The following is a 20,047-nucleotide window of genomic DNA, read 5'->3' on the forward strand; positions in this document are numbered from 1 at the left end:
AGTAGAATCCAGTAAAATTAGTAATGTTCTCTGTTGGTAAAATCGTTAAACAAATAGTTTAGATAAAAGAAAATACTTGTGTTGTGAGGAAGATGTCAAGTCTAATGTTTCAGAAAAGATGTCCTTCTTTGGGGAGAGAGAGAGAAATAAAGGTCTTAACACTTTAACATTTACATCAGCCATATCCATCCAAATATTGTTTTGTGTTCAAATTGGCGAGACCCAGCCTCATACACCTACTCTACAATGTTGTTTTAAAAAATAAAGAATCATAGGCGCAGGAGGGGCTGTGTGGTAAGTAGCTTGCTTACCAACCACATGGTTCTGGGTTCAGTCCCACTGCGTGGTAGCTTGGGCAAGTGTCTTCTACTACAGCCTTGGGCCGACCAAAGCCTTGTGAGTGGATTTGGTAGACGGAAACTAAAAGAAGCCTGTCGTATATATGTATATATATATATATATATGTATGTATGTGTGTGTATATGTTTGTGTGTCTGTGTTTGTCCCCTCAACATCACTTGACAACCGATGCTGGTGTGTTTACGTCCCCGTAACTTAGCGGTTCGGCAAAAGAGACCGATAGAATAAGTCCTAGGGTCGATTTGCTCGACTAAAGGCGATGCTCCAGCATGGCCGCAGTCAAATGACTGAAACAAGTAATAGAGTAAAAGAGTAAAGAGTAATCATTTCATCAAAAACTTAAAGCTACAAGATATGCATGATTAATTCAAAGTAATGTGAACAGATAAATATTATTCCTTTTCATGCAGTAATCTAAACACTAAAGGGTTGATACCGAGATTTACAGCTTCTCATATTTTGCGAAAACATTTCTGATCATGGAGAGATACTACTTCAATCGGAAACAAGAAAAGGTTGGCAACTGGAAAAGCATCCAGCCATAGAAAATCCACCTTAACAAATTCTGTCCAATTAATATGAATTTGGGAAAGTGAACATTAACGTGATGATGATGATACAGGCAAGGGTGGGGGTCTATTTCCCCTGGACTGTCTTCCCACTCTACATCTATATTCCAAAGACAAAATCCAAAACTCTTCCAATTTCTCTGAATATCAACCTAATAATTTAGATTATAAACCAATCCCATCTTTATATACATGGATATATACATACATACATACACTCTATATATACACACACACACACACATGCACATTCATTAGATGATCAAAAAAAAACACAAACAGTTTTTAGCTAATTACCAGCTAAAGTAGATTGCTTTGACCTAATTCTATAATGTGAAAATTATTGAATAACTGGAGTATACTTAAAATTATAAATAAATAAACATATAGTCTATCACAAGCTGCTGCTGACATCCCCACATGGCCATACATACACATGCACATACAACCACAACTTTATCGTACAATCAGTCAAACTTAGCTGTTTGTAGCTTAACAATATTTCATCAACAGCATCATCATCATTTTAACATTCACTTTTCCATGCTTGTATGGGTCAGAGTTTGTGGAGGCGCAGTGGTTAGGGCAGCGGACTCGCGGTCATAGGATCGCGGTTTCGATTCCCAGACCGGGGCGTTGTGAGTGTTTATTGAGTGAAAACACCTAAAAGCTCCACGAGGCTCCGGCAGGGGATGGTGGCGAACCCTACTGTACTCTTTCACCACAACTTTCTCTCACTCTTTCTTCCTGTTTCTGTTGTGCCTGTAATTCAAAGGGTCAGCCTTGTCACGCTATGTGTCACGCTGAATATCCCCGAGAACTATGTTAAGGGTACGTGTGTCTGTGGAGTGCTCAGCCACTTGCACGTTAATTTCACGAGCAGGCTGTTCCGTTGATCGGATCAACTGGAACCCTCGACGTCATAAGCGACAGAGTGCCAACAACATGGGTCAGAGTTTATTGATGCAGATTTTCTATGGCTGGATGCCCTTCCTGTTACCGACCCTCACCTGTTTCCAACTGAGGCAATATTTCCCCATGGCTAGGCATGTTTTCCCAGAATATTGAAAATGAGAGACCTCGCTTGACACCCAGGCCACATTCCCAGCACCCCCACCCCAACTAACCATCACAAGCATAGACCTCTTTCTGAAGCAAATTCAAAGCAACTGTATTTCACAAATAAAACTTAACCTAAAAGGCGCAGAAGTGGCTGTGTGGTAAGTAGCTTGCTTACCAACCACATGGTTCCGGGTTCAGTCCCACTGCGTGGCACCTTGGGCAGGTGCCTTCTACTATAGCCTGGGCGTTCCATAATCTAAAATGATTTTCAAAATCGTTAGTTTCAAAGTGAGAATCGCTATCTTTGCATATACCATTTCACTAGCAACAAGGGGAATACAGGATGACAGTCAGCCAAAACCGTCGCTATGCTGTCTCTCTTCTTTCCTCTCTGTGTGGGGTTAATAATCTTAATCTTTAGTTAGTTTCTCATTCAAACTACATAATAGGCAGAATTGTCGGAGTAAGACAGTAGGGTGTTTGGAGGGAGATTTAGCTGTTATTTCCACCAGGTCTAGCTACCATGTAAAGGTCTGCATTATTGATATATATTCCTTACGCTTTCCAAAACCGAGTTACAGATTTTGACGTTTGGGGTATCAAAAGATTCAGTACTATTTCAACTACAAATTAAATTTAATTTCCATTCACATATTTGAATTTAACATAATTATTTCCTAATGTGACAGTTCCATGAAGAGAATAATACTACTGTTGATTAGACCTAGGAAGTTGCACCGCTTCCTGTCGGCCTTGACACATTTCCTGTGTCCTTATGTTTACAAGGGAGAGACAAGCATCTCCACCCAGCTAAGCCTGCATCCAGAGACATGTTTCTGAATCTTTGCTCGTTATCAGTCTGAAGTAGCAATGGCCTGCTAGTTGGAGATATACCTGTCAAGCTTTCATAAACATATAATAATTCTAGTGAAACACATTCACTGATTTCAAAAATAGAAATAATACATTTCTAAATTTCTCAGAGAGATTTAAGCAGTAGTGATGCGATAAAGTAGTTGTATACTGTCAACTTAATGTGACAGTCCCATGAAGGGAATAATACTACTGCTATTTAGCCCTAGGAAACTGCACTGCTTCCTGTCAGCCTTGACACATTTCCTGTGTCCTCATGTTTACAAAGGGGAGACGAGTACCTCCACCCAGCGAAGCCTGCATCCAGAGACATGTTTCTGAGTCTTTGCTCGTCATTAGTCTGGAATAGCAATGGCCTGCTAGTTGGAGATGCCTGTCAAGCAGTTAAATCAGTGAATGCATTTCACTAGAATTATTATATGTTTACGAGAGCTTGCTTTTTACATGCCACTGGTATGGGGATGTAGACAGCATTTTTTAACGTCTGGTGCCTTCATGCTTGCAATCCTCAGGCTGTATCCATGCTCTCTGAGCTGTTTTCATCACATGAAACTAATAGCTCATACAAATATATATTGTGTTTATTAAATAAAATAAATATATGTATATATTTACTCTTTTACTTGTTTCAGTCATTTGACTGCAGCCATGCTGGAGCACCCTCTATAGTTGAGCAAATCGACCCCAGGACTTCTTCTTTGTAAGCCTAGTACTTATTTTATTGGTCTCTTTTTGCCAAACCACTAAGTTACGGGGACGTAAACACACCAGCATCGGTTGTCATGCGATGGTGGGGGGACAAACACAGACACACAAACATGTATATATATATATGTTTATATATATATATACAACGGGCTTCTTTCAGTTTCCGTCTACCAAATCCACTCACAAGGCATTGGTCAGCCCGAGGCTATAGTAGAAGACACCTGCCCAAGGTGCCACGCAGTGGGACTGAACCCGGAACCATGTGGTTGGTAAGCAAGCTACTTACCACACAGCCACTCCTGCGCCTACATACACACACATACACACACAAAATGTAGAGAGAGGGAGAGTGAAAGGGAGGAAGAGAGAAAGAGAGAAGTAATGTTAATTGCCACTTCAACATGGCTGTTTGGTAGAGATTTTCTAACAAGCTACTTTGCTTTTATGTGTGTGTGTCTGTGTGTACACATTATCGGTTAGTTGTACATAAGTGAGAGAAAAAAAAGCAAAGTCTAAAAGAGAAATTGGACAGTCATACTTTTATATTGTCAAGTGTTATATTCCTAGTTATGGCATACGATTCCACACCATGTACAGCACTTCACACATAGCGGCAAGAAGCACAAAGACTCATTGATTCCAATATCAAAGGGGATACAAAATAAAACAGGCAAACAATACAACACAAACAACAATATCACCACTAAAATAATAATTTTGCCAATCCACCATCCTTGATAACCTTTTCTATTATAGGCACAAGACCTGAAATTTTGGAGGAGGAGAAGGAGGCTCCCCAGTGCTCAAATGGTACTTATATCATTAACCTCCAAAAGGATGAAAGGCAAAGTTGACCTCGGCAGTATTTGAACTCAAAACCTCAGAATGTAAAGATGAATGTAGAAGCTGCTATGCATTTTGTCTGGTGTGCTAATGATTCAGCCAGTATACCACTTTCTACCACCTAAAAATAATCCTTTTTTTAACCCTTTAGCATTTAAACCAGCCAAAATAATCTACCTGGTTTCATCTTCAAACTGGCCAGATCAGGCCCCTTATACTTATTCGACAATATTATTCTAGAAATGATTTATGGGCGCAGGAGTGGCTGTGTGGTAAGTAGCTAGCTTACGAACCACATGGTTCCGGGTTCAGTCCCACTGTGCGGCACCTTGGGCAAGTGTCTTCTACTGTAGCCTCGGGCCGACCAAAGCCTTGTGAGTGGATTTGGTAGACGGAAACTGAAAGAAGCCTGTCGTATATATGTATATATATATATATATATATATATATATATATATATATATATATATATGTGTGTGTGTGTATGTGTGTTTATATGTTTGTGTGTCTGTGTTTGTCCCCTCAACATTGCTTGACAACCGACGCTGGTGTGTTTACGTCCCCGTAACTTAGTGGTTCAGCAAAAGAGACCAATAGAATAAGTACTGGGCTTACAAAGAATAAGGCGGTGCTCCAGCATGGCCACAGTCAAATGACTGAAACAAGTAAATAAAAGAGTAATCATGAATAAATAAGCATATTACATTTGGCAGTGAAATCTAAATATTAAAGGGTTCATTTAGGTCCAAGGCCAGCAGTTTGAAGAGGATGGCAGGGGTTGATGGGGGTGAGACCCCCACTCCCACCCAAGTATCTGACTGGTCCTTTATTTCATTGACCCAGAAAGAGGAAAATCAAAGTTGATCTCAATAAGATTTGAACTCAAGGAAATAAAGAATAAGACTGTGTGTGTGATCCAAAGGAGATTTAGTTGTTTCTTGTAGAGCAAGCATCATGGAGGTTTGTTTGTTTGTTTGTCAGGTTCACTGATGTGGTTTTCTTGTTGAGTGTCAACCAGAGGTCAGAAGGGGAGGACACAATCAATGGGGTGGATACAGCACCACCACCCTTGTCACAGTGTTGTGGTTAGTGATAAAGGTCTTCTATAAACTGACATTAAACCCAGGACAGCAAAATGAATGGCTTATGGATGACTCATCCCACATATACACAAACAGGCACATACACACACACACACACATCCATACACAAACAGGCATACACTGATACATACAGGCATACACATATAATTCATACAGACATAAGGCATACACACAGAGACACACAAACACATACAGGCATACGCAATTGACACACAGACATACTCATACACAGACATACTCATACACAGACATGCATACATACATAGACACACATACATATAGATACATACACATATACATATACAGGCATACACCACACAGGCATACATACTGAGGTCCTCACAAGCACATACATTTATATACACACACTGGGCAATGGAGGAGTTGGCAGTGAAGCTAAAATGGGAGAGAGGGGAAGAGGAGGCGATTATCGTCCAGAGACTGTATGATCAGAGACGTTCCAACCATGACCGTCTCCTACACACATTGAGCAAGGAGAGATGGGGGGAGGATGAATTTTCAAAGACAGAAGAAGAGGTAAAGAGAGGAGAGAGAGAGAGAGAGAGAGAGAGAGAGAGAGAGAGAGAGAGAGAGAGGGAGGGAGAGCAAACTTAAGCTCCAGCAAACCTAACAAAAGTCGCTTCACCCATGACCACACAAACACAGAGAGCACTGATAAAGTTGGAATCGTGTGGGGGGGGGGTAGTAAAAGACTGGGGGAAGGGGAAAGGAAGGGGAGGAGGGGGAGAGCAAACCCCTGGGCAAAGATATTGAAGCTGTAATCATTCCAACACACACGCACACACACACAAAGGGATTCTTTGCTGATGGAGGATTCATCTGTCCCCCCACAATCCCACCCACCCCCACCCCCATACACAGCCAGACCCTATCTCCCAATCAATCAATCTATATATTCTATTATCTTATTACTCAACTGGCAGGAAGTAAAAGAGATAGAGAGAGAAAGAGAGAGAGAGAGAGAGAGAGAGAGAGAGGGGGTGTGGTGCATGTGCGTGTGTAGAGGGGGGGAAGTTCCATTACTTTCCTTCTTTCCTCCAAAGAATAAACACAGGAACCAGAATCGATATCTTTAAATACAGAATCAGTAGGAATTGGAAGGTGGTGGGGGCAGGGGAGGGGAGGGTAGGAAAGACTGAGTTCTCCTGCTGGAAAGATAAGGTGCTTGGGCGTGGGAGGGCAGGGTGGAGGTGAAAGTGTAGACTGAACAACAGAGAGGTGGGGGGGGCAGGAATAAAAATACATATACACACAAAAGCATGAGTATCAAAGAACAAAAATCACACACACACACACACAGCTTTTCTGATTATCATTTTAAACAATTCTCTCTACTCCCACCATATCAATCTGTCTGTCCATCTCTCTTCTTTCTTCTTCCCTGTTTATCTATCTATTACTACATCTCAGTATCTCTATTACATATTATATATATATATATATATATATATATATATATATATATATGTATATATAAATATATGCGTGTGTATACTCTTTTACTCTTTTGCTTGTTTCAGTCATTTGACTGCGGCCATGCTGGGGCACCGCCTTTAGTCAAGCAAATCGACCCCAGGACTTATTCTTTGGAACCCTAGTACTTGTTCTATCAGTCTCTTTATGCCGAACTGCTAAGTTACGGGGACACAAACACACCAGCATCGGTTGTCAAGCAATGGTGGGGGGACAAACAGACACACAAACACACACATATATCTATATATATACATATACATATATACGACAGGCTTCTTTTCAGTTTCCGTCTACCAAATCCACTCACAAGGCTTTGGTCGGCCCGAGGCTATAGTAGAAGACACTTGCCCAAGGAGCCACGCAGTGGGACTGAACCCGGAACCATGTGGTTGGGAAGCAAGCTACTTACCACACAGCCACTCCTGCGCATATTCTTTTATAGTTTTATTCTTTTATTTGCTTCAGTCGTCAGACTCTGGCCATGCTGGAGCACCGTCTTAAAAGGATTTAGTCAAAGAAACCAACCCCAGGACTAATTCTTTGTAAGCCTAGTACTTACTCGATTGGTCACTTTTGCCAAACTAAGTAACAGGGATGTAAACACACCAACATCAGTTGTCAAGCAATAGCAGAGGGAACAAACACAAACACAGACATACAAGCATTACTTTCAAGTTCGTGCTTCACAGCGTTCATACACACATCATTTTTCTTGTCTGGCCGTAAAGCCTTTTTTGTTTGTTTTCCTGTCTTGTTTTTTGTCCGCCACTACATTCCTCCATGGCAAGATTTAATTTGTGTATACAAATTTAATTTGCGGTCCATGGGAAGAGCCGTTTTAACGATGCGTCCTGCCCAGCTCTTCGAAACGCCGGTCTTAAAACGGGGGTAGCTGATGAAGTAGAATGTTCTCTATGTGGCTTGTGTGTTTTCTCGTAACTGTTTTGTTTGCAATGTCCTGTACCCAGATATGCACCTATACATACAGGTGGATGTCGGTATGCACATACCTGTACGTATATATGCATATACTCATTTACTATTTATATATATATATATATATATATATATGGGAGAATATACAAATAATAACAACAGACGAGGACAGGTGGTGTAAATAACAAAAGTATATATTAGTATGACGCTCGGGAATACGGAAAGTCTTTGACGTTTCGAGCTACGCTCTTCAACAGAAAGAATACGGAGACAAGGAGAAAAACACGGAGAAAAAAAATTGAATAGTGTTCAGTCAACGGTCAATCATATATATATATATACACACACACACTCTGAGAGATTTAGAAATGTATTATTTCTAAATATACATACATACAAAACGGGCTTTTTTAGTTTCTACCTACCAAATCCATTCATAAAGGCTTTGGTTGGCCCAAGGCTAGAGAAGACACTTGCCCAACGTGCCATGCAGTGGGACTGAACCTGGAACCATACAGTTTTGAAGCAAACTTCTTACTACACAGCCACATGCACACACACATACACATGTGTGTGTGTGTGTATACATGCAGGTGGGGTGTGTGTGTGTGTGTGTATATATATATATATATTTTTTTATATATATATATATATATGTATACACACATATATATACGATCATAATTTGCCACTTGTTTCCCAAGTAGTCACGGGTTGAAAAAGGTTATCTGAGACTGCGCTTTATGACCAGATGCCCTTCCTGTTAGCAATCATTTTAGTCACCACTATGATACACACACAGAAACATGCACAACTTATGCAAGCATGGAAAAGTGGACATTAAAACAATGATGATAATTATATACATATGGCTCAAAATTGTACAAAGAAACAAAAAATAAAAAAGCAGAGACAGGTGAAGGAACAACAAAGAAAGGTGCAGCCACAAAGTATTTAGTTTGAATCTCAGGAAAAATGGGTTTTGACATTTCAAGCATATGCTCGTTTATATATATATATATATATATATACATATACACACATGCATATACATATACATACATATAGATACACACACAAAAATCATCTCTATTATAATATATCTCTGAGGGTCAAACAGTGCAGCATATCTCAACAGCAATAATTCATCTTTGTTGGCTTTACTGAGAGGGAGGGAGTAATAGAGAAAGAGGAGGAGAAAGAAACATATGAGAGAAACAGACAATGTATGTGTGAGAGAGGAGTTGTGAAAATATATGCTGTATATATGAGAGAGATAGTGTGTGTGTTTATGAATGAATGAGAGAGAGAGAGAAGAGAAGAGAATGTGTGTATGTGTGTGTGTTTATGAATGAATGAAAGACAGTATGTGCGCGTGAGAGAGAGAGAGAGAGAGAAAGAGAGAGAGAGAGAAAGAGAGAGAGAGAAAGAGAGAGAGAGAGAGAGGTTGCTTTAAATGCTATTATAATGAGTGCTAGTGACTAACATGTAATCCAGTACAACCTACTCCATAGTCAAAGCCATCACCTTCACCAGATCACAGTATTGAAGACAGTTGCTAAGAGGTCAGAAGGCTAGATGACCCCAGTGTGGAACCAGTGATTCTAATCTAGCAATGACAGCAGGACACACACAAAAGCTGGACATGATGGACAAGTATGGTGCAATGCCACACTGAGAATAATGGGCCTCTAGTTTTAGCTATAACATCTGCCTAGGACGGGGTAGACAAGGTTCCTTGGCCATGGTAGCAGGTAATCTATCTGCACTGTCCTACAGCTCTGTGGGTGAGTCCAAGAAGACAAAAGCGAGGGATTGGGACATCATTATCATCATGAGAATTTATCGCCCAGCGCCAGTCTGTTGATCATGAGTTCTACTGCAATGTTTTAAAGCATTTGAGGGAGAACATTCAACAAAAGCAACCAGATCTGTGGAGCACAAAGAACTGGATTCTTCACAACAACAATGCACCTGTCACCAACTTCTCCACACCTGTGAGTTTCTTGCCAAAAGCAACACGGTATCACTTCCACACCTGCCCTATCCACCAGATTTAGTACCTGCAGACTTCCATCTCTTCCTAAAGATGAAAAGGTAGCTCAAAGGTTGCTGTTTTAACACCATTGTTGAGATCAAGGGCGAATTGCACAAGGTCCTCAACTTGCTAACAGAAAATGGCTTCAAGGCCGGATTCCAAAAGTGGCAGGAACACCGAGACCGGGGTGTATTGGTGTGCAAGGTGACTATTTCGAAGGAGGTGATGTTAAAACTTAGCTAAATAAGTTATTTCTTTTATTAAACATGACTAGTCCGGGAACATTTTGATCCCACCTTGTATCTCCATGCCACTATTTGTAATGTAATTTTATTTGCTTCAAGTTCTACAGTTAACAATGAAATTATTTTCCTGTCTCTCAAAGTTTGCAAAACCTTATTATATATATATATATATATATATATATATATATATATATACTGGAGTAAGTACATGAAATGTGCAACAAGGTGGAAAAAAGAGTACTCAAATACCAGAGGTAGAGTAATATCCCGTTCATCGGACAGTTTTGTTAGAACTGTCCGATGAACGGGAACGTGAAACTCAGAGTAACGGTTTTTTTGTTATATTTCTACTGCTTTTAAATAAAGTATATATATATATATATATATATATATATATATATATATATATATATATATATATATAGATATATATATATATATAACAACGGTATTGGTATACAGGGTGTCAATATGAGGAGATGTCGTTCATCCCCTTTTTCAGCCTAGCCTCTTTGTATGCGAGGGTAGATTGTGTGGGTGATTGATGCCGTCTACCAATACCGAAGGATTGTTATCTCTATATATATATGACGAGAGAGAGAGAGAGAGAGAGAGAGAGAGAGAGAGAGAGAGAGAGAGAGCGGCATACACATTACATATGTTTAACAGGGTTATACTAATTCATAGCAAATACAAGGTACGATTCCCGTAAGCATGTTACATCTTTTCAGGTGAGGTAAAGATCCATGATTAGTGCCTATTTTTCCGGATTCACACACACACAAATAGAGGTGGGGGTGCGTGTTCAGCACCTCAGCCATTACATTTAATATCAAAAATAAAAAAAATAAAAAAGCATTCACATTCGGAGCATTGTTTGAGTGAAGTCAAATTTATTTGAGTTTGCACTGCATTTTCATTGTATTTACTCTATTTGTTTTACGACTGCAATAATGCTGGGCCGCTTCGGGAATAAACATTAGAATAAGGTGGGAGAGAATTAGAAACAACAATACGAGAGAAAGATATACAGCGAGAGGTAAATATTATTGTAGAATAGTAGGATCCAAAGAGACTAGTGTTTTGCAAAAAAATCTATTGATCACGTTTTGTCTTCACATTCAGTGTGTGAGAGAGGGTGAGTGAGTGCGTGCGTGCGTGCGTGCGTGCGTGCGTGCGTGCGTGCGTACATAAACAGCATTCGACCATTGCACAAAGGTTTCTAAATTATGTCGGTAAAAGTCTCGTGATTAATCTTTGTAGAAAATCATAGGGAGTTTTGTATCTAAATAAAAATAAATGTTCTGCTCTATATTCATTCATTTCTACCGAGTCCTCATTTGTGCGTATAATCGGTCTCTTAAACACCCTGACTAAGGTAATTGTTAGATAATTCACACCCTCACGGCAGCAAAGCATCAGCCGGACGATAGACAATCACGCATACAATTATTCATTAGTGTGTGTATGAGAGAGGGGCGTGAGCAGACTAAGTAGTTGTGCGAGGGCCTCACGGGTCTGGGGACCCGATCCTGATCTATGTATGAGGTGGCTTTGCAATCAATAAATAAAAACTATAAGACCCAGTGCACTGATTTACCCGGGAGCACATCATCACACAAGACAAATCTATTCGTTGAGGCTGGAACCGTGTGCTCCCCTCCCGTTTGTCTACACGTGTGTTTCAGAAGAGATTTAGAAATAAACATGTGCAGGTAAGGTACCACGAACGTACGCAGTTACACACACACACACACTAGAATAACAGAGAGGATCGATTCACATGACAGAGCGCTGAAATATATGTAGACAGAGAAGGAAGGACAGGAAGAAATATTAGCAGAGAATAAGTAAATTATTAAACAGACGATGGGAAAGATGTCAGTTTTGTTTTCAGCCTCGACAACAGTGCACTAACAATAGTTCACAGTACTACAGTGCAATTAAGTTTTCTGTTACATAAGACACTTTAGGAGTTTAGCGGTATCTCTTACACTAAACTACACACATGTAAACACGTATACATACGTATATACAAACATACACACACACAAGGGTCACAATCCGATGACTGAAATAAGAAGGGTTATATATAATTTTAGACGTTTGTAATGAATACGCACACGTGTAAACGCAATCACAAACTACCATATATAAACATTCAAGCTCAGTACACCTTTACTGGAGAGAGAGAGAGAGATAGACAGACACAGAGAGAAATCTAGAGAGAGATGTGTGTCATGTATATATATCTATAAATATGTTGTGTACAAGCAGTATGGGATATTTAGCTTTATGTCAAAACAAGGATCTCAAACAAATTCAGCTGGAATTCAGCATAAATGCATGTGTGTGTGTGTGTGTGCATTATACACAAGTGCACACAATTATACACGCTGTAATAAAACATGTATAGAACAAATGCTTTTTTTTTTTATATATTCATCAAAATCAATATTAAAACTAGGAGTGCAATTAATTAGACTGCAAAGTTTTCCCCCACCCACTTTTATTTAGAGAGAAAAAAAAACGTAATAAAGCATTTTTTTTTATTACATATCGGTATATTTTATATAAAATAGAATCTATAACATGATTTATTGGATTACAATAGATTATCTACTGCTTTTGAAATTGTTATATACCACTCGTGAACAAACTGCGGCCCGCGGGACTTTCTGAATGAATCGCCAATAAAAGATTACCGCCTGATGATGAACCATGTCTCGTGGCCCGCTTCTCGCAAAAGGGCCGCCCGTGGCTGTTATATAAGGTATGCTCTAAGACAGTGGTTCCTAATCTTTTCACTACCAAAGATCCCTTTTATTTAAATGTGTTTTCCCACGGACCCCAGTACTACCTTTGCGGACCACAGGTTGGGAACCATTGCTCTAAGGTTTCAGATAGTTTCCACCCCTAAATTGAAATGCTTATTATACATTAAATTTGGTGAAACAAAAAGAAAAAAATAATAATAATAAACTACACCCTACTGTTTCGCAAGAAACAGATGGAGAAAGATGGAAATTTGAAATATAGTAACAGAAATACCTCTTCCTCTTGTTCCCTCTCTGAAATGGTGGTGGAGACAGAAACAGAGAATGTGATATAAATATGAAGTGGGAGACAGAGAGAGGTAAGAGACAACAATGGTAATTCTGTTGTCGTTCATTACCTAACAAGTTTTATTAGGATCACAGCGTCTGGAACAATCTGTTGTTTTCACTGAATTCAGGTTTTTCTTCCATTACTTAAACCATAAAATGTGAGAAAAGATCAGATTTATATTTACAGCAACATTAAATAACATACCAACATTATATATATATATTAATATATAAACCTTATCTCATAGCATTCAGCCATAACATGAACACCTCATCTCAACATAAAACTGCCTCCCTCTCTACTGTAGTCCCACTCAGTCAAAGATCTTAGTATTGAAAGTTACATAGTGACTACACTAGTGCTGGTGGCACAAAAAAAAAAAAACTCACAGTACATGCTGTAAAGTAGTTGCCGGTATGAAGGGCATCAAACTGTAGAAACCATGCCAAAGCAGACACTGGAGCACAATGCAGTCTTCGTATTCATCAGATCCATGTCAAACTATCTCTGCTTTAGCATGATTTCTATGGTTGCTTGCCCTTCCTAACATCCCCATCTCATTTGAGGGGGTTTTGTTTTGCAATTTACCTGGTAACCTCACTGGTGTTGGTGCCACGTAAAAAAGCATCCAGTACATTCTGTAAAGCAGTTGACATTAGAAAAGGCATCCAGCCATAGAAACCATGCCAAAGCAGATATTGGAGTGCAATCCTTTGACTTGCCAGCTTCCTCTTGAACCATCCAACCCATACCAGCATGGGAAACAGATGTTAAATGATGATAGTGTCAAGTGTATTTTTGTATGAGCTTCCATTTGTTTTTAAGACGGTAGGGTGCTAAAAGTGAGATTTGTGTAGACCCACCCCCCACCCCGTTGGATTTCTCCTTTCGTTTTATTAGTGAAGCTATCAATTAGATGAGATGTGACAAGGACAGAGAACTCAATGAAACACATTGATACTGGACAAACAAAAAGAAAGAAAAATCACCCAGTAAGACAATCCACCAATAGGTATTTGTATATTTACTTTCTCTGACTTTTGAGAGAGAGGAAGAGTGAAAAGAGAGAGAGAGAGAAAATGGGGATTGAAAACAGAGAGACTGAGTGAGAAGAGGCAAAGTAATAAAGAATATGGGAAGAGAGAAAATAAGACAGGTACTATATGTACAGTGTGAAAAGTTTTATGGAAGTGTGGGGGCGTGAACTGCATGTGCCTGTTTAAGTGCGAGAGATAGAAGTATGTACAAAGCAGGAAGTTTTGTGATTTCTTGGAAATTGGAAAAAAATACTTGGAAATGAATGAAAGGAAGGTGAAAAAATATTTGACATTATTTTATTTTTAATTACCTGGCATAAAGCAACCGCCCTTAATACATCCCCCTCAGTTGAAAAGGTCTTATCTTGCAACCTTACTTAGTGATCTCACCGGGACTAGTGTCATGTAAAAAACACCCAGTACACTCTGTAAAGGGGTGAGTATAAGGAAGGTAAAAAAAAAAGGTAAATTTACCTTCTCAAGTCATACTGACTCATAAAGGCTGGTTTCCTGATTTCATGGCGTATATATTCCCCACCTGGACAGGACGCCAGTCTTTCACAGGATTACTCATTTTTGGCAGCTGAGTGGATTGGAGCAGTGTGAAATGAAGCATTTTGCTCAAGAACACAACATATTGCCTGGACCAGGAATCGAAACCACAATCTTACGATCAGGAGTCCAACACCCTAACCACTAAGCCACACTGGTATTAGGAGAGGCAGCCAGCCATTGAAACCCAAACAGAGCTTGGAGTAGCCCTGTTACTCACCAGCATCCCATGCCAACAAGGAAAACAGATACTGAATGATGATGATGACGGCAATTTGTTGGCCACATTTTCAATTCTCACAGGATAAGAGCTGTGTATATGTGTGTGTGTGTGTGTGTGTGTGTGTGCAACCTCACTCGGTATAAGAATCTGCAGGATTCAATCGTGAACTCTGCATTACAAAAACATCTGAAACATTTCCTATACACAGTTCTGTGTTGTTCATTTACAAAGATAACCCAACAACTAAGAGGTAACCCTTTAGCATTTAAACCAGCCATACCCAGCCCAAATATTCTACCTGTTTTATGCTCAAACTGGCCAGATTTGGCCTTTCACACCTACCCTGCAACACAAACCTCTCACATCTACCTAAACACAAACAGTCACATCATTGAAGCTACAAGATTATGCTTTATTAATTTTACACCAGGCTCCAATCTGATTTGGTAGAAACTCTGCCAAATCAGATTGGAGCCTGGTGTAGCCATCTGGTTTCACCAGCCCTCAGTCAAATCGTCCAATCCATGCTAGCATGGAAAGCGGACGTTAAACGATGATGATGATGTAAATAAATAATTATTACATTTGACTGAGTAATCTGAATGCTAAAGGGTTAACACAGAACCTGCTCCACCAGCAAAAACAACCCACAAGGCATAGTTTTGAAATTAGTGAATCAACAACATACGCTTCATGTGGATCAAGCAGGTGCCCATATTTCCCATAACGATTTACTGAGTCACAAACAGGATCATCCTAAAGAAGTCCTTTAAACAAACTCCAAGTGGATAATCCTAAGACATTTGAAGAAATTGCAATGGAAAGAGGTTCTTTGTGCATTTTGACCAGAAAGGTAGTTAACAAAGCAGATCTATAGTTAAAGGTCCACCAGCCATAACTATCACAGAAGAATGGAAGATTATACATCTGCAAGAATTATTTATTACAGTATTATTCTCATGAAATTCCAATCCGACACAGGTTTCTGCTGGATAGGTATCCTAGTGTCCTTCGATGCAGCATTTACATACATTTAGTTGGTTCATTTGCTGTACACATTCATCCAAGATAGACATTCCTATGCAGCTTTGTTTCAGATTCTACCCTTGCGGGTGGATGAACCAAACCAAGGATTCGAGTATTAGATAATCTCTCTTAAGGTACAGAGTGGTTCAAAAAATTCGATATCATTTCGCAATCTAATAACTTTGCCTGTTCTTGTTCAAATGACTTCAAACTTTAACAGCAGGTGTTGAAACAGGTCAAAATTTTATGTTTAATGTTCACCAGAGTGATCGTTACCAGCATCACCTTCCTAGCACTTGTGCCGATGGCATGTGTAAAGACATTCGAATGAGGTCGTTGCCAGTGCTGCTGGACTGGTTCCTGTGCAGGTGGCACGTAAAATACACCATTTTGAGCGTGGCCGTTGCCAGTACCGTCTGACTGGCCTTCATGCCAGTGGCACATAAAAGCACCCACTACACTCTCGGAGTGGTTGGCATTAGGAAGGGCATCCAGCTGTAGAAACTCTGCCAAATCAGATTGGAGCTTGGTATAACCATCTGGTCCACCAGTCCTCAGTCAAATCGTCCAACCCATGCTAGCATGGAAAACGGATGTTAACCGATGATGATGATGATGATGTTTGTTATGTTTATCTTTTCAGGTATAGAAATGACATTTACTGGAAGAGAAAAGGTGTTTTGTGTGTTGCAGTATGCTCGAACACAGTTGAACAGGACTGTGCAGTGTGCATGAGAGAGTTCTCTAAAAAGTCATCAACGACAATGCAGATTTGGACATGGCGCAAAAAATTCAAAGAGGAAGGTTGTCTGTGCAGGGCAAAAGGATCTGGATGGCCACTAACATCGGAAGAGACGGTCAAGCGGGTTCACCAAAAACTCATGCGAAGCCCCAAGAAGTCCATAAGAAGAACAAGTCTGGAAACCTAGATTCCTCCAACAACAGTTTGGCACGTCCTGAGGAAACACTTGCTAATGAAACCCTACACTGCAGCTCGTTCAGGCCATAACTGCAGATGACAAGTGCAAACATGGGGCTATGTGAAGGACCTGGTCTATGTCCTCCCTCTTCCTGCAAACCTAGAGGAACTCAAGCAGAAAATCCCTACTGCACTGGAGACTGTTACCCAAGACATGTTGCATCTTGTTTGGGAGGAGCTGGACTACCAAGCTGACGTGTGCCATGTCTCAGGCAGTGCGCATACTGAACATTTGTGAAATCATTCATGGAATCCACATACCTTTGAATTTCTCATTTAAATTTGGAGGAATAAATCTTATGCTGCTCAACATTAAGCCTGTTTAGTTTCATTTGCTTTGACCATGTAGTTTCTGTGATATTTACATCTCAAATGATATTAAATTTTTTGAAACACCCTGTATATTCTACATGAGGGATCATATCTCAGGGTACGTGACAGCAAAGTTTGCATTGAAATACGATATGACTATAGTTCTAGCGTCATTTGAACTTAGAATGGCTCTATTCCTTTACATCATGTGTGTGTGTGTGCATGTGTGAATGTATATGTGTGTGTGTGTGTGTGTGTGTGTGTGTGTGTGTGTGTGTGTGTGTGTGTGTGTGTGTATTATAAAGGCGTGGCTGTGTGGGAAGCAACTTGCTTCTCAACCACATGGTTTCAGGTTCAGTCCCACTGCATAACAACACCTTGGGCAAATGTCTTCTACTATAGCCCCAGGCCAACAAATGCCTTGTGCATGGATTTGGCAGGCGAAAACTGAAAGAATCCCATCGTATATAATCATCATCATTTAATGTCCGTTTTCTATGCTGGCATGGGCAGGACAACATCGCCATCGTTTGACGTGTGTGTGTGTATGTGTGTGTGTGTGTGTGTTCGTGTCTCCTTGTCTTGACATCGCATGATTGTTGTAAATGAATATCAGTCATTTACTATCTTTGCGAAAACCTGTCTGGCGATGGAGGTATAGCACCTTACTTGGAAATAGGAAAGGATTGGTGACAGGATGAGCATCCTGTCGTAGAAAATCTGCCTCAATAAACTCCCTCCGACCCATATTATCAGGAAAAAGTGGACGTTAAGGCAATTACATATATTTATATACATACATACATATATGTATGTGTACTGCCTTAATTCTTCGAAACGCCGGAGTTTTAATGGTGGCAGCTGATGAAGGGGATGTTTCTATGTGGCCTGCTTGTTTGTTGCACCTTGTTTACCATTTTGTCCTCGTTCTTTTGCCATGTCATGTACTCAGTTATGTATCTATATGTACATGTAGATGAACGTATATACATACATGTACATATATATGCATATACTCATATATTGTTTGTACATACATATATACATACATAGACATATACACATACATGCATACACACACACGCGAGTGAACAGTGGAAGAAAGTAGCACTCGTGGAGCTAAGTCAAACTTTTACACACACACCCACAGAGGCTACACTGAAGACGGAAAGGTACAGGAGATTTGACTGCTATTTCTAGCCTCTTTAATGGTCCGCGGGCTGTTGGCGACATGAGGAGAGTAACGTCTCTAAACGGCATTCGTCCCGTCCCGCCGCTAACAACTGTCACGTTGTGGTCCTGCCGCAGTCACCGGTGTATGTCAGATGTCGGTTTCCGTAATCACATGTAAGCCTACAGTTGTGTCGGTCTCTCCGTCGGTCACGACGAGGAGCATTAGGTCATTCAATTAACAGGATTAGTACACTCAAAATCAACACGCAAGTGGCTGAATATTCCGCAGACCTGTGTACCCTTATCGCAATTCTCAGACTGTATTAGCGTGACACAATGTAACAAGATTAGACATTACAACGACAAGAAGAAGAAGCAAAATAGACCCTCAGTGCTAAATACGGTCCAAATGGACTATATGTAATCTGAACCTTTCCCCCCTTGTTTTTTGTTTTTTTTTTTTACGGAATCCCACGTTTTAGGCTATGGAGATTCCGATTCTGAAAAATTTTTTTCAAAAATCTCAATTTCAAAATTTCGATCCCCCCCCCCCTGGTTTTTATATAGATCCACAGGGTAAACCTAACCCTAACTCAAACCCTAACCCTAACCCTGACCCTAAACCTAACCCTAATACTAGTTTTGTGAGATTTGGCTGTTATTTCTAGCATGTAAATAGCCTGCTTGGTGGGGGGGGGGTTGAAATTTTTCAAAAATTTTTTTTTCAGAATCGGAATCTCCATAGCCTAAAACGTGGGATTCCGTAAAAAAAAATTAATAAATAAGGTGGGGAAAGGTTCAGATTACATATAGTCCATCTCTACCGCTAATACTTTGTGTGTATCGGACCCAAACGGATGAAAGACAAAACTGAGGCCTGGTGGAACTTGAACTCAGAACGCAGAGAGCCGGAGCTGGAGCTCTCTATCTGACGGTGTAACGATTCTGCCAATTCGCCCCCTTCCCAGTCTAACACGACGAGATGAACAAACAACACATTAATTAATTATAATTATTAATTAATAGGTTCCCCCCCACCATCCATCCACGAAGACATTATACCATTATACCAATCTTTTGTTTATATTATAGCGGCTGGTATGTTGAATTATACACTAAGTGCCGGCTGCTGCTACTTCTACTAATAATGGAGTGAGATTTGCATTAAACAACACATTGCCTCGCTCGGTTCTTCTTCCGAGAAAGCGACTCAGATCGAACACACAAACACAACAGCACAGACTTCAGGAGGAAAATAGAAGTAGAAATTACCATGAAATAAAATTACTTTAAAAATAATTAATTATAACATTTTTTAAAACGGCCTAAAAGCTAACCATTCGAAGACTAACGGGGTACCCCTGAGATAGCAACACACCTTGATTTGAAGGGTGTAAAGACTC

General features: G+C 40.0%; 1 protein-coding gene across 21 annotated transcripts in view; it reads right to left on the minus strand.

Moving 5' to 3' along the window:
• The window catches only part of LOC106877601 (ubiquitin carboxyl-terminal hydrolase 45), a 78,282-nt gene that overhangs the window by 55,492 nt on the left and 2,743 nt on the right, over positions 1 to 20,047 (minus strand). For 6 of the 21 annotated variants that reach the window (XM_089339916.1, XM_089339913.1, XM_089339907.1 and 3 more), the window contains exon 2: positions 13,410 to 13,484. The exons of the other annotated variants lie outside the window; for them this stretch is intronic. The gene's annotated coding sequence lies outside the window, so the exon portion shown is untranslated. The remainder of the gene's footprint in view (positions 1 to 13,409; positions 13,485 to 20,047) is intronic. 21 annotated transcript variants of the gene reach the window in all.

The sequence above is a fragment of the Octopus bimaculoides genome, chromosome 22 (genome assembly GCF_046866305.1).
Source record: "Octopus bimaculoides isolate indiv1 chromosome 22, ASM4686630v1, whole genome shotgun sequence".
NCBI lineage: Eukaryota > Metazoa > Mollusca > Cephalopoda > Octopoda > Octopodidae > Octopus > Octopus bimaculoides.